At 41.1% G+C, this 15,483-nt stretch overlaps 1 pseudogene; it reads left to right on the top strand.

The window, feature by feature from the left end:
- Positions 1–12,732: 12,732 nt before the first annotated feature.
- On the top strand, positions 12,733–13,366 carry LOC102844118 (annotated as a pseudogene).
- Positions 13,367–15,483: the final 2,117 nt, after the last annotated feature.

The following is a 15,483-nucleotide window of genomic DNA, read 5'->3' as shown; positions in this document are numbered from 1 at the left end:
TGACTGTGGCAATGGGCTTGAGTATGTCAGAAATTGTTGGGATGGCACAGGACAGGACGAAGTTCAGACCTGTTGTTGATAGGGTCTCTATGACTTTTACTTAATTTGACAGCACACAACAACAACAGAAGCAACAAAGGTGGTGTGAGAATTCCATAGAAGAATTCCAGTTTGGTAGTTACTAATTTCAATGCTCAATTCAAATTTGTCATCTGGTAATTTAAAAGCCTCCAGTTATTAGAGTCCACAGCACATTCTTTCCTTCTCAATTCTTATAGCATTATCTCTGTGTGTCTCTCTTCCAGAGACCATGACAAGGCAGAAAATGTTTCCAGTGTTCATCCGGTAACCTAGTAACCTAAAGGTTGGTGATTCAAATCCACATGATAACTTTAGAGTTGGCCTGAAGGGCTACTTCTGGAAAGATTAGAATCAAGAAAATTCTCTGAGGTTGTTCCAGCCCGTGGGGTCCCATTGCTGTGAGAATGAGTTGTCAAAGCCCATGTTACAGAGAGTGCTTTAGATGCTTGTAATTAAAAATGATAGCTAAGAGTAGGCAGAAACATTGTTAAATAGAAAGAATGATTTCCCAAGAGTGACAGTACAACTCAAATTAACTATGAAACACTGGGGGTGTGGGATGTTCACTACTACTCTTTCCATTACCACCGAGCCCATGTGGGAGAATCGATCAATCTATAAATATACGAGAATTTCAGGAGCAAAGCTGCATTAACCTCAGGTGATATGTTTACCTGTATAGAAAACCCAAGAAAGCATAGAGATTAAATGTTATAAAATTTTATTAGGTTACTTAGGTATAAGCTGAGTCTATAAAAAAGAGATTTAGAAGAGAACCTGAGAGAAGAGGTATCATTACTAATGTAATGTGGATCTTGCCTGAAAGCAAAGAATATCAGAAAGATATTACTTGTAGTTCATGACAAATTATCAATAACATTGCAAAGAATGCAGATTCCAGAACATTTTATTGTGTCCATTCAGAGCAACATAGAACAAGGAGTTATTCTAACAGGACAAGGAGATACTTGCGGTTTAAAATCAGAAAAGCTGTGCGTCAACATTGCATCTTTCACCATATCTATTCAGCCTATTTGTTAAACAAATAATCTGAGAAGCTAGACTGTATAAAGAAGAATGTGGCATCAGGATTGAAAGAAACCTCCTTAGCAACCTGTGATACACAGATGACACAAACCTGCCAACAACAGAGAAGCCTCCAAGAACTCACTGATGAAGACCCAAGACTTCCGTTAGGGTTTCCCCTAAGTATAAAGCAAACCCTCACAACTGGGCTAACACGCAACTTTTATAGCACTGAGATGGACATTGTTTAGTATTTTGTATGGAAGCAGCAGTCAATAAATCAATGTGTTACATTGGCAAATCTCCAAAAGACTTTTTCACAGGGTTTAAAAAAGAAGGTGCCCGATACAAGCTGTATTTTCTACAGCCTCATGCGCATGTGAAATCTGGACAATAAATGAGGAGGAGCAAAAACTGGTCCTTTGAATGACGGGGTTAGTAAAGCATATTGACTGTAGAAAGAGCTGTCAGAACAATGAGCAGATCTTTCTTGAAGAAGGCACACGGAGAATACTCCTTAAAAGTGAAGGGGATGGTCAAACTCTGACTTACGTACTTTGTTTAGACGTGTTACCAGGACGCACCAATCTCTAGAGATGTACGCTATGCTTAGTAAAGTAAACCATCAACGAAAACCTGAAAGACCCTCAAAGAGATCGGCTTGACACAGAGTGTGCGCTCTGACAACAGATTCAAGTATAGTGATGATTGTGAGGATGGTACAGGCCTGAGCACTATTTCAGTCTGTTGGACTTAGGGTCAATTAGTGGAAGCAGACGAATGGCACCAAAGAACAACGACAATATATGAAACACCAAAAAGAAAAAGTAAGTAAAATGAAAAAGAGAGAGGAGATGAAAGCGCAGTAAGCCTTACCTAGGGGGAAACTAGAAATCAATTTGACAGTAATGTGCAAAAAGTTTATGAAGAAAATTATAAACATCCTGGAAGGGCATTAAAGAAGATTTATATAAGAAGAGTGCATTTTCACAAGAGGGAAGATTAGTGTCATAACAATATATAAACTGTCATGAATTCAAGGCAATTCCAATCAAAATACCAGAAAGATTTGTGTGTTTGTTTGTCTGCTTTTCTGATGGAAATTCACAAACTGATCCTAAAATGTGTATGAATATCAAAGAACCAAGACAGAATAGCCAAGACTACATATATAAGAGTAGGAAATATACCCTGTGATATATTGTGGTTTAGGCAGGCCCTGGCAGTTCAGACTTGCCCATTTACAGACTCTCCTTAGATGAAAAAGAAAGAAATTTATTGTTATGGAAAACATTTTTGGCTAATGCAAATCAAAAGGAAGAAAAATTTAAAATGACCTATGAAGAAAGGAAAAGCTTAGTTTGCAATGACCCTAGTAATCAAGGCAATGGAAATGCAAACTTTAATGAGAGAGCATCCATGACCAACAGGTTTGCAAAAATGAACATTTATAACCACCCCAGGAGACCACGTTGCTCAATGGTTTAAGCATTGGGGGGCTGTATGATTAATGTTCTTATACATATTTAAAGAGCTCTGGTAAGTGGTAAGGAGTTGTGCTGCCAACCTGAAGGCATGTGAGTCTAATCTATCAGTTACTCCATGAAAGAAAGATACGTAATCTCCTCCTGTACTAGTAAACTGCTTCTGAAAACACTCTGCAGGTCAACTATGAGTTGGCTCCAACTAGAAAGCTCACAAGAACAATATACGTATATACTTACCTATTGCCATCGAGTCGGAACGGACTCATAGATGATCCTCCGTTGCATTTCCTGGGCTATAAATTACCTAGGAGGAAATTGCTCATTTTTCTTCTTTTGAACTAATGGTGGATTCAAATCTCCAGAAGCACAATTCTCTATGGATTAAGCCAGCAGAACTTTCTATATACAGGTATACGTATTTGGTAAAACTGTGAAGAAATAAGAGGTTAACACCAAATTTGGAATCTTGAGTTCCTCATTTGAAGGAGAAAAGATGCAATTTGGATGGAGAGTACAGGAGTCCAAATATAATGAGAATCAACTATTTATTTGCTATAGAAGATTATTAAATATTCATTTTGTTATCATTTATATTTTCTTGTATGTTTTAAGTAATTAAAATATATGAAAACAAAAATATATTCACACAATGGAGTACTATGCAACATTGTAAACCAAGGAAGAACTTGTGATACTTTGCATGATATAGATGAAGCCAGAAGACATGATGCTGAGTGAAACAAGTCACAAAAGGACAAATAGTATATAAGAATATTATTATAAAATGTTAAGGAAAAGTTTATAAGAGAATCATTCTAGTATGGATACCAGGGAGAGGAAGGAAGGGGCAAGGGAATAGACAATTAATAAGTAGATAATAAACACTTAAGATAGGTGAAGAGAAAGATAATCTGGAATGAATGGATGATCAGATGTTGTCAATGGTTAATCCATGCTATGGAATAAAGGAGGAGCTCCGGTGGCCTAGTGATAAGAAGCTGCATGAATCCCAAGGCACATGGCTTGCATCCACCAGGTGTTCTGTGGGAGAAGGATGGGCAGTTGCCTCCCAAACAATGTATTTTACCTTTGGAAACCCACTGAAGGGTCAGCTATGGATCGGTTCTTTTTTTTTTAAATTTATACACACATATTATTAAGAAACAAAAATGGTGACTACATGTGCTCTCACCTGATGGATGCAAGAATCATTGGAGAAGCTCTATATGAGCAGTCAAAATGAGGCTGAATGCTGACTGTGAACAGATCATCAACCACCCATGTGCAAGTTAAAATTGAGGCTGAAGAAAATGAAAACAAGTCCACGGAACAGAAATACAATCTCAAGGCTATCCCGCTTGAATTTAAAACCATCTCAAGAACAGATTTGAGGCATTGAACACTAATGATTGAAGACAAGATGAGTTTTGTGATGACGTCATGGACATCATCCATGAGGAGAACAAAAGGTCATTACAAAGGCAGGGAAGAAAAGACCAACATGGGTATTAAAAGACACTGGAAATTGCACTAGAGTTTCGTTGTTGTTATGGTGGTTATTTGCCGTCGAGTCACTTGTGACTCACAGTGACTATATGTACAACAGCCCTGAACCCTGCTCTATCCTGAGCCAACCTTATTGTCTCTGACACACCTGACCACCGTTACCCCAGTCACTGAACCAGTCCATCTCATTGAAGGTCTTCCTCTCTTGCACTGTCCCTTTACCCTCCCATGCGTGATATCTGTCTCCAAGGACTGGTCCCTCCTTGCAACATTCCCAAAGGACATCAAAGGAAGCTTCAGAATCCTTGCCTCAAAAGAGCAGCCTGGTTTCACCCTGTCTAAGACGAACCTATTTGTTCTTCGAAAAGTTATGGATCTGTTCTTATTTGATTGCAAACAACAGTTATCAATTATAATTTTAATTGTAAATTAGAAAAAAAGGTTGCTGGATCTAAGTCAATGTTATTTTCAATTGCTTCCCATACATCTGAAAGTTGGACAATGAATAATGATGATGGAAGAAGAATCAAGGGCTTTGAATTGTGGTATTGGGGAAGAGTACTAAATATCCTATGGACTGTGATAAGGAGTTTTGCCACCAATTCAGACCCAAGCAGTTCAAATCTACCAGCTTTTCCTAAGGAGAAAGATAGGCCATCTACTTTCATGTGAGGTATGGCCTCTGAAAACTCATTGGAGGGTCTGCCATAAGTTGGTTCTGACTCAAAGGACACATCACAACAATAATAACAACAACTGGAAAAGAATAAACAAAACTGTCTTGGATGAATTGCAGCCAGAGAGCTCCTTAGAAGCAAGAATGATGTAACTTCATCTCCCATACTTTGGGCCCTTGTAAAAGGACTGCATACTGGGGAAAGGTGAAGGCTTAGAGAAAGAGAAGGCCTTCAACTAGATAGACTGACATCGTGACTGTGACAATGGACTGAGCATTCGGAGATGGTGAGTACAGTGCGGGATTGGGTAGGTTTCCAATCTGTCGTCCATGGGGTCACTGTGAGTTAGTAGACTCTGACACCAGACATGACCACCAGTAGGGAATAAAATTTGTCTAAACAATTGATGGAAAAACCAATATGCTTTTACACTCAAATAATAATTTTTTTAAAATGCTGTATTTTTGATCCTGATGACACATATTTCCCTTCATAGAGTCCAACTTCTTGAATAATTTGCTAACGGAAATACTGAATAGGTGTGGAGAGAGAATACAACCGTGATTCCTTTTCTTCATTTTAAACCATGTAGTGATGGCAGTTAACAACAATTAGAGCTGATCAAAGGGAGGCTGGAGGAAGTAGTTCTACTCTGAAAGGTGAGCTCTCTTGTTTTGACTGCAGGTCTGTAGAATGCTTGGTTGGTTTTGATTTAAGCCTCTTATTGAGAATCAACACCACCTCCTGGAGGGCCTTTGTATTTAAAAGTAGGTTAGTTCTGAGGGCCTAGTGTAATTATAATTTAGAGGAGCGTTCTCCTCAGTGGTGCAAAATTCGTCTGTCAGGTTGCTGTACTGAGGTAACCTGGAATGGCTGCGATGCTGAACTCTGTGTCATTGGGGTGTCAAGTGCCATTTTGGTTACCTATGGTGGACAGTGTTTGGTGGAGCTCTCAGATTAAGACATGTTTGGAAGCAGGAGTGGCATCCACTTCCTAAACAACATGCCTCTGGAAACTCTGTGAACTTTGAGAATTGACAATTTTTGTCATTTGACACTTTTGTTCACAGGGTTGCCATGAGTCATCCTTGACTCAACAGCAATCAACAACAACGTAACTTCAAAATAGATACAAAGTACATACATAGATAGACTTGAATGTACGCATGTATTGGTAGCTAAGAGCTGGTGTGTGTCTTCATTTCCCTTACTTCACTGCATTGGGAAATCATTTATAACATCACTTAATAGATGGATAAACTGAGGACCAAGGAGGATTAGTAACTTGCCAGAGTCAGATGTTAAACTGATGCTCTTTCTCCTGCTAAGTACTTCTCTCCCCTTGACCCATGATCCCTACCCCAGAAACATCACTGTAGTCACAGGCCAACCCTCTGCCCACATACCTGCCCTGAGTCAGGATTCACTAACACACATTCTTGGGCATTTTCAGTTAGACATGCAACAGCTGAGCAGTGCGTAAGAAATGCCAAGGAAGAATCAAAGCCTTTGAATTACTGTGCTGGTAAAGAAAATGGAACATACTATGAACAGACAGAAAGACAAATCTGTGTTGGAAGAATTACAGCCGAAATCCTCCTTACCAGTGAGGATGGCAAGACTTTATCTTACTTATGTGCTCCAGATGTGTTATCAGAATATGCCAGTTTCTGGAGAAGGACAGCTTTCTCGGGGAAGTAGGAGGCCTGTGAACATGAAGGAGACCCTCAGTGAGACGGATGCAAGCAATGACTGTAGCAGTGGCCTCAAACACAACCCTGACTGGGAGGGGACTGCGAGCCAGGCACTGTGTTGCTCTGTTTTACATAGAGGGCCACTCTGTCTTGGAACCAAGTCGATGATATGTAAGAACAACCATAACCTTGAGCATTTTTGGGATATTAGTGATGGTTTCAGTCTAAATAATGGCAGTTGAATGCAGATAGATGGGGCTGCTGGGCTTTGACATATTGGCCATCTGGTCTTTGCCTCTTGTTTCATTCAAGGGCTGCCTGCTGGGAATTCATCAAGTCCAGGCAGAACTGTCATCAAAGCCACTCTAACCATTCATTACATAGGCTCAGCAGTCAATTCCCAGCAAACAAGAGTGAATTAGTCCCAGCTGGTGCTGCTGGCTGGCTATGCATACTGACCAGAAATGACTTCTGATAAACCCTCTAAGAATAACTTTGAAAATAACCCTTCTCCTCTGAATATGGCTTTCCCTATGGTTTAAAAGATACAGATTTTTGTTTATTCACTTATCACTCATGCACCTATCCATTCAACAAATACTTACGGGGTGTTCCAGGTACATTAGCAGGTAATGGCTAGCAAAACAACAAAAAAAAAAAAAAGAAGAAGAAGAAATGGTTCTGCTCTCAAAGACCTTACAAGGGTAAGGATGATGATAAATAAACAAATATACATATCAACCCTTATGTTAAGAGCCCTTGTGTATAGTGGGTTAAGCACTGTATTGCCTGTGTGGCATTTCAAACCTACCAGCTATTTCTTTCAAGGAAGAAAGATAAACAGTCTGCTGTTGTCAAGATTTACAGACTTGGAAACCTGATAGGCAGTTCTACTCTGGTCTCTGATCTCACTACGAGTTGGAATCCACTCAATGGCAATGACTTTGACTTCTGGGTGGCACAATAGTCGTTCAGTGGTGAAGTACACCCCCTCGGTGCAGAGACTTAGGTTCAGTTGTTGGCCAACACATCTCATGCACAACCATAAGCTAGCTGTCAGTGGAAGGTTTTGTTGCCGTGAGGCTGGATAGGTTTCAGCAGAACTCTCAGGCTAACATAGACTTGGAAGAAAGGGCTGGGAAGTCTTAGTTCTGAAAACGAGTCAGAAAAACCCTATGGATTGCAATACTTCTACCTGCAGTAGCACATGTGGATAGCATGGTGCACACAATTCCTTTCATTGTGCATTGAGTTCCCGAGAGTGTGGATGTTCCAGGTGACAGATAAAACCAAAAAATCCTGGGTTTAATATAAACTGTGAAAAATAGTATCCAAGAGAAGAAAAATTGGACATTAAGTGCTTAGATAAGGTGCTTTCAGAGTCACTTTTTTAACAAAAAGTATGAAAACAAGGCTGGGGGAAGAGCTTTAGCTGTCCCTAGATGATTCTGGCTAACCTCTGCCTTTCCAGAACTTGCTGCTTACTATGAAAGAGTTGAGGCCAGTTGAAGAGCATGCTTTTCATCCTGGGATCAAACCATCTCCACTGTTACCTTGAGGGGCTCAAGCTGAGCCTTCCACCCAACTCCAGCTCTCGTCTGGTTTCTGAGCAGCTCCTCTCCACCTGCAGTATTTTGCCAATGTCATGGTTGAGGGCAATCATCTGCACAACACAGTCCTGAGCGTTTGACCCATTCTAGAAAACATATCAGAAAGTAAGGACGCGGGAACAATTGTATGATGGCTTTGTATTTTGTTGTTGCTAGGTGTCATCGAGTTGGCTCATCAAGTTCACTCATAGGGACCTTATCATACTTTACCAGTCATGATGTCCATCTCCACGGACTGGCTTCTCCTTGTAACAAGTCCAAAATATGAGCCAAGTCTCACCATTCAGGCCTTCAAGGAATGTTCTGGCTGCAATTCCTCCAAGACAGATTTGTTTGACATTCAGGTGGTGGTTGTTGTGTACCATCGAATCGGAACCAACTCACAGCTGACCCTCCAGCAGGTTTTCAGAGGCACTTTAATCACATGAGAGAAGATTGCCCATCTTTCTCCCGCAGAGCAGCTGGTGGTTTTGAACCCCGCGCCTTCAGGATGGCAGTACAGCTTCTTACCACTAGGCCACCAGAGCTCCCTGACCTGCTGGTAATCCGTGATATGTATATTTAATATTCTTCACCAACAGCTCAGTGCTGTGGCATCGACTTTTCCCTTTCTTATTAATGATCCAGCTTTCACATGCATCACGAAGCTATTGAAAAGACCAGGACTGTGTCTTTTGTTAGTTATCAGAAACTCCTTGCAGAACAACGATGACTGAGGCACACCAGGTTTTCTGAGACTATGGCTGTACTTTGCTGAGGTCCAGGTTTTACTATCATCATATAAGTGACTTCAGGCTTCTAGCCAGTTTGAAGTATTTTCTTAAATCCCATATGTCACTGACTTGAGGTCTCTGGTTCCATAGAAATATCCTTGTCTCAACCACTCATGCAGAATTCCTGTTCCAGATCCACCTTCCCAAAGCACTTCTTGAAGCTCAGTGTTCTTATGGAGATAGGACACATCCCTGATGTACTCCTTTCTTGATTTTGAACCATGCAGTGCTTCCCTGCTCTGTTCTAAGGATTAATTCCTGGTCCTAGTATAGGTTTCACATAAGCACAATCAAGTGTTCTGGGATTCCTATTTTCCTCAAGGTTAGCCAAAATTTGTTGTGATCCACACAGTCAAAGGTCTTTGCTTAGTTAATGAAACACAGATAGACATTCCCCGTGTCCTCTTGGCTATCTGCCAACATCCATCTGGCATTGATAATGTCTCTAGTGCCAGGACCTCATCCAAACCCAGTTTATATTTCTGGTAGTTCTCTGTAGATGTACTTGTTCCTTTATTTTTAGACAATCTTCAGCAGGATTTTGCTTGTATGTGTTATTGTTGGATAATTTCCACACTCTATTGGGTCACCTTTTTTGGGGAATGGGAATAAATATGGATCTTTTCCAGTCAGTTGGCCAAGTAGTTGTCCTCTAGATTTCTTGGCACAACCTGGTGAGCACATCCAGGACAGCATCTGTTTGTTGAAATATGTCAATTGGTATTCCATATAAAATGTTTTCTTAAGTTAGAGTGGTAACTATGGAGATGGTGTAAGAATTCAATTCCAAATTTAGTTTCCAGATAAAATCAGAGTATTTGAGGTTGTTCTTATTCTTATGCAGATAGGGACATCAGCTTGCTGTCTCACTGTACTGTGCAAGCATCGTGTTGGGGTTTTTTATGTCTTTCCTTACAAGCTCACCTCTGTTACTCTAGTCTGAGTTCTTGGAGGACAGGGAATCTGCTGTTTGATCTTTGTGGTTCATGGCACTTTGTAATCCACAGTACTCCAGTATTGAACTGAGCTCTGCCTTACCAAGCTTTACCCAACGATTCTTTTCCAGCCCTCGAGGGCTTCACAGAGCAAGTCTGATTTCTCTTCCACTTAAGAGCCCTTCACATAATAGAAGCCCCCTCTCCCTGAATCTCTGCACAAAATGCTTGTGGTGAGAAGGGGCAAGTATCTAGCAGGTTTTGAAACTTCAGATAGAATTGGATGGCGTTTTGAGGGCCAACTGCCAGCCACACTGAGGAGACCACAATCAATTCCTAGCCTGGTGATCAACAAAGATTTTAGAAGATTTGGTTAATTAGAAAGGAAAATGAGGGAACAAAATGATACAACTGCCCCCATTCAAAATCCCTGATTCTTCTTCCCTGTCAGGCTCCCTTGCTCAGTGAATAACCAAGCAGCTTCTAGATTTTTCTATTTTTGTAGCAGCAGTGTTACCGTAAGGCTCTGCCTGTGCCCACTGTCAGTGGGGTGGAACTAGAGGAAGCTTTACAGTCACCATGAAATAGTTCCAGGCTAATTTCTACCAAGGACCAAGGCTACCTCATGTGACAAGGCCTCAAGGCCTGAGATGTGACCCTGGCCAGGGACTGCAGGTCAATGACCAACACGTGCCATCCATAAAATTAGCCAATTATAACCCTATAAAGTTGTGTTTTTAAATAAGCTAGAATACATGTAATCCTCTCACCATATGAAGAACAAAGAGTAAGCAGATGCTTTTAATTAAGGCAGGCAGTGACTAGGGCAATGGGAGTAGGAGTGTTGGAGTCAGTGAGACTGGCTCAGGACAGGTCAAGCTTCAGAGCTATTGTACAAAGGGTTGCTGTGAGTCGCAGGCGATTCAATGGCACATAACAACCAAAAAATAACAACAATCTAAAATGCCATAATAAGCAAAATCCTTAAAACCAAAACTATTGTCCCTGAGTCAGTTTTGACTCCCAGAGACCCCAAGGGCAGACCAGAGTGGTTCCAATTGGTCTCCAGGCTGTGAGTTTTTACAGTAGTGGACTGTCTCATATCATCTGTCTCTGGCAGAGTGGTTGGCGAATTGTGCTGATCCTTTAGGGGTGGTGACATGACACTTGTTCCTTTTCAGTGACTTTAAACGACATGGAAAAGCCCCTGTAGTTTTGGCAGAATCTTCAGGGCAACAGTTCTCCACGCGGCAACTCAGAATGACGATGATGGATTGTGGCACACCACCTGCCTGATGTCGCAGCTGTGATCGCTGCTTGCAGAACTCCAGGTCTTCCTACCCCTTATGGGAGTGGACCTTAGGCTCCACAGTTCAGGCCCTCGAGGAGGCCAGCAGCCTGGACATTAAAGCAGGCATGGTCATCCTGGCAGACTTGAGAATGTTGTTGTCTTCTCCCTACCAAGAAATAGTTCCAAGCACACCCAGTGGTCAAAAATAATCACAGAGACTGGCCTCCCTGCAAGTGAGTGGGGAGGAAATCCTCAGATGGTTTGCTCACAAGTGGAGAACTAAGTATGAGTTAACACTAGAAATCTCTACACTGCCAAATCTTGATGTTGTTGTTGTATATTTCCATCGAGTCAAGCATGACTCATAGAGCCCCTTTGAACAAAAGGTCTGAAGCCCTTCTATAATTATCATTAATTTTCCAAGTTCATAGAGTTTCCAGAGGTATGTTGGTTTAGGAAGTGGATGCCACTCCTGCTTCCAAACTTGAATCAATCTGGGAGCTTCACCAAACACTGACCATGATGGGTAGCCATTATGGTACTTGGCACACCTGTGGCACAGTTGTTCCATTATGGCATTTGAGATCCAAATGACACAAAATTCAGTGTGAGAGTAAACCCAGGTTACCTCATTACAGCAAATTTACAAGATTGTTGTATGACTTAGAAGACTGTTTCTCCAAAATATAGTCACAAGGTATCAAAATATAATCCCTCAGGCCCAACTTTTAAATATAAGGGCCCTCCAGGAGGTCTTATTGACTCTAAACAGGAGGCTTGATTAAAAACAATCAAACAATCCAAGCAGATCCTCAACCAAAACAAGAAAGAGCACCTTCTTACAGACTCCAGCTGCTTCATCCAAGTCCAAAATGGATATAAGGGCGTAGGAGTGATATGTTGTTGTTAAGTGTCATCTAACAGTAACCATCTAGTACCAACCTTATAAACAGAAGAACTATTGTCTTTCCCCTAAGTTCACAGAGTTTCCACAGGCTGTTTAGGAAGTGGATGTCACTCCTGCTTCCAGGCTTGTCTTAATCAGTGAACTCTTCCACACATTGTCAACCATGTGTAACCACTATGGCATTACGGCACATTTCAAAGATGATTAAAACCAAGTCCAAGGGCCACAGGCCTGAGGGCCCAAATGAACTTTCAAAGACCCAAGGCCCACAAAATGGGCTCTTATTGGCTCTAATGTGAGGCTTCCAGCCAACCAAGCGCTCCAGAGCCAGTCCCCAGACAACACAGAGTAAAAAGTGGAGAAAAAAAAAGACCCCCCAAAAAACCCCACCATAAAAAACTCCATTGATGTATGCCTTATAAAGTCTGCCATTCAGTTGCCATTCAGTCAACTTGTAACATAATATTTCATGAGGGTGATGAAAGCAGTTTGAACTCAACCAGTAACATAAAAGTTGATGGTTCAAATATACCCAGGGGAACCATGATAGAATGGTCTGATGATCTTCTTTCATACAGATTAAAAAAAAAAATAGGGAATGAATTAATCAGGGAGTTGTAAAGGTCTCCAAAGGTGGGAAGTGGAGTCAGGGCCCCAGCTGCCGGTCTGTATATGTCCCATGCCCCATTCTTTTGTCATTCCTCTGCATTTTAGCATTTCTTTTTCTCCTGTAGTTGGCTTTTGAATGAGGAAGACAATGGAAGAGATGAAGAATGAAGCTGAGACCACTTCCCTGGTTTCTATGCCTCTCTATGCAGTTATATATCTTGTGTTTAATGACCTAAAAAGAGTTAATCTGTCTGCAGCTCAGACACTGAGAGCAACTTTCATTAAGGCTGAAAAAGAAAATCCAGGTCTCACACAAGACATCATTATGGAAATTTTAGAGGAAAAACGTGTAGACGTTAACTTCACAGAGTCCCTTCTCCGTATGGCAGCTGGTGATGTAGAGAATGTATGATTGAACAGCCAGCACCCAAATTCCAGGACCTAAATGAAAAGGCGCTGGCACTTAAATTCTCAGTAAGATCCCAGATCAGATCAGTGACAGAGTGTGGTTTTTGCAGACAATCAAGGATATAGCTAGTGCAATAAAAGAACTACTTGATACAGTGAACAATGTCTTCAAGAAATAGCAATACCAGAATCGCAGGGCACTTGAACATCAAAAGAAAGAATTTGTAAAGTACTCCAAAAGTTTCAGTGATACTCTGAAAACCTACTTTAAAGATGGCAAGGCAATATTTGTGTTTATAAGTGCCGACTGACTAATTCATCAAACCAACTTAATACTTCAGACTTTCAAAACTGTGGCCTGAAGGTTGTATATGTTAAGAGACACGTACTTCTCACTGGCACTACTGAACTGCCTTTATCTGTAAATTTTAAAGTTTGACTGTATAAATACTCAGTCCCTGCTGAAGGGACCTAATCCAGGATGTTGAATGGGATTATTGTCATTTTACAACATATTTTTGTAAAATGTAGCTTAATCATAATCTCACACTGAAGATTTGGCATCACTTTTACTATTATCATTCTTTTAAGAATTATAAGCCAAAAGAATGTGGTCCTTAATGTGTCATTATATAACATTCCTTAAAAGAATTGTAAATATTGGTGTTTGTTTCTGACATTTTAACTTGAAAGCGATGTGCTGCAAGGTAATGTATTTAACAATATTTAGTGGCAAATATTCAAGAAATAGTTTACATCTGTTAAAAAAAGAGAAAAAAAATAATAATAAATAAAAACGTGTGGCTGTTAAGCCAGAATCCATTGATAGTTGACCGTGCAGTCATTTTCTGAGGCTGTAAATGCCACAGAAAGAGCTTGCTCATCTTAGGAAGTTTCTGGGGGATTTGAACCGCCAGAGAGGCATGGTTTGTGGGTGTGCACACAACTCCCTACAGGTCAGCCGAAGACACTCCCATGAGGCAATGCTTATACTATATAACACATGGGCCACCACAGATCAGATCGACTTACAGGCAACAGGTTAAGTCCTTTCTTAGGATCATCCAAATAATTCTCAATAACCAACGGGAAGGTAGTCTTCATTGGAGACTAGAATCTCACTTCTCTCAGAGCACTTTTGAAACTAGAATTACGTCCTCTCTTTCATTAGCTTCTTAAGTGTACAGACTCTAGCACTTAGTAGGTGTTCACTAAATATCCCGAGAATCTGTATCATTTGTAGCATAAGAAACAGAATCACTCTGTCAGATGCCGCTGAGTCAACCCTAACTTGTGCTGACCCACGTGTGCAAAGGAGAACCGCTCCACAGGGTTTCAGCTACGTCCACTTTCAGAAGCAGGTGGCCACACCTGTCTCCCCAGATTCCAAGGCTCATGGTGGGGGGGCTGTAGGGTGGATTAAAGCTGCCGACCTTTCAGATAATAGTCAAGCATTTATCCACTGCGCCACCCAGGGACCTAAGCAGCAGAGATCCAAGCTCACACAGTCAAGTCATGTAAATCCAAACCTCCCGCATTCACTCAGAGCTTCCATGAAATTGGTTGGGGGACACTTCCAGTGAGATCTTAATTAAAATGTCCACAGCCTTTCCCAGGTTCCAGATGAGAGCATCCGTCACTCAGATAAAAACACTCAAACCCGCCTGGGATGCTGAGGTCTGGCCGCTCGTGTGTGGTGGTGATTGGCATGTTTAGGAAGGCAGCTGGAGGCAGATGTGTACCAGGGATTCCAGTGAGTTTGGGCCCCTCTAGGCGTGTCCTGATGGATGGCTTCTGCTGGAAGGTAGCTGATGTGCTGAGATGCTGGGACTGCCGGCTTCATGTCCAACAGCTCAGGCCTGATGGTGGCTCTCCTCTGATATTATTTATTCATAGCTTCCTCCTAAGGAACACCTTGATGTAAGCAGAACAACTGAGGGACTGAGCCTTCAGGAACAGTGACTTCTGTTCATTTACCTGTTTACCTGTTTAACATAATAACTCTTCTTTGTAGGAACAGAGACAATGAAGGAGGGATTACTGACATTAAAGATGCCAGAGAATGATTTTTCTATTAATGTTACTAAAGCAAGCAGAACTCACACCATTCCTTAAGTGGCTTGAAGTAAGAGTGGCATTTTCTGAAGGCTCAGATTTATTCCTTTCTTTGAGAAATTTCCAAGTCTCTCTATAAAAGAAATGCTAAGCTCTGGAGACTAAGTAGAGGTGAATTTGTTCTGGATCTATGAACTGTGCTATAATTCATCTTGATTGTCAGGACTTAACACGGATGATACATCACAGTCTGAAAGATTCACTGGTCTCTTACCTCAGTGTGTATCACAGAAACAAACAGTACCGATGGCAAGTTGGATTGGATGCATATAAGAGAAAGCCAAAAACAAGAAAGATTTATACAAAAGATTTAATTTACTCCTTGAATTAAAGTAAGACTAATGGAAACAAAACAGGGCTGGTG

Source organism: Elephantulus edwardii, unplaced genomic scaffold, assembly GCF_000299155.1.
Source record: "Elephantulus edwardii isolate Elephantulus edwardi_28Jun2011 unplaced genomic scaffold, EleEdw1.0 scaffold00003, whole genome shotgun sequence".
Classification (NCBI taxonomy): Eukaryota; Metazoa; Chordata; class Mammalia; order Macroscelidea; family Macroscelididae; genus Elephantulus; species Elephantulus edwardii.
This window is presented reverse-complemented; position numbering and strand designations above follow the sequence as displayed.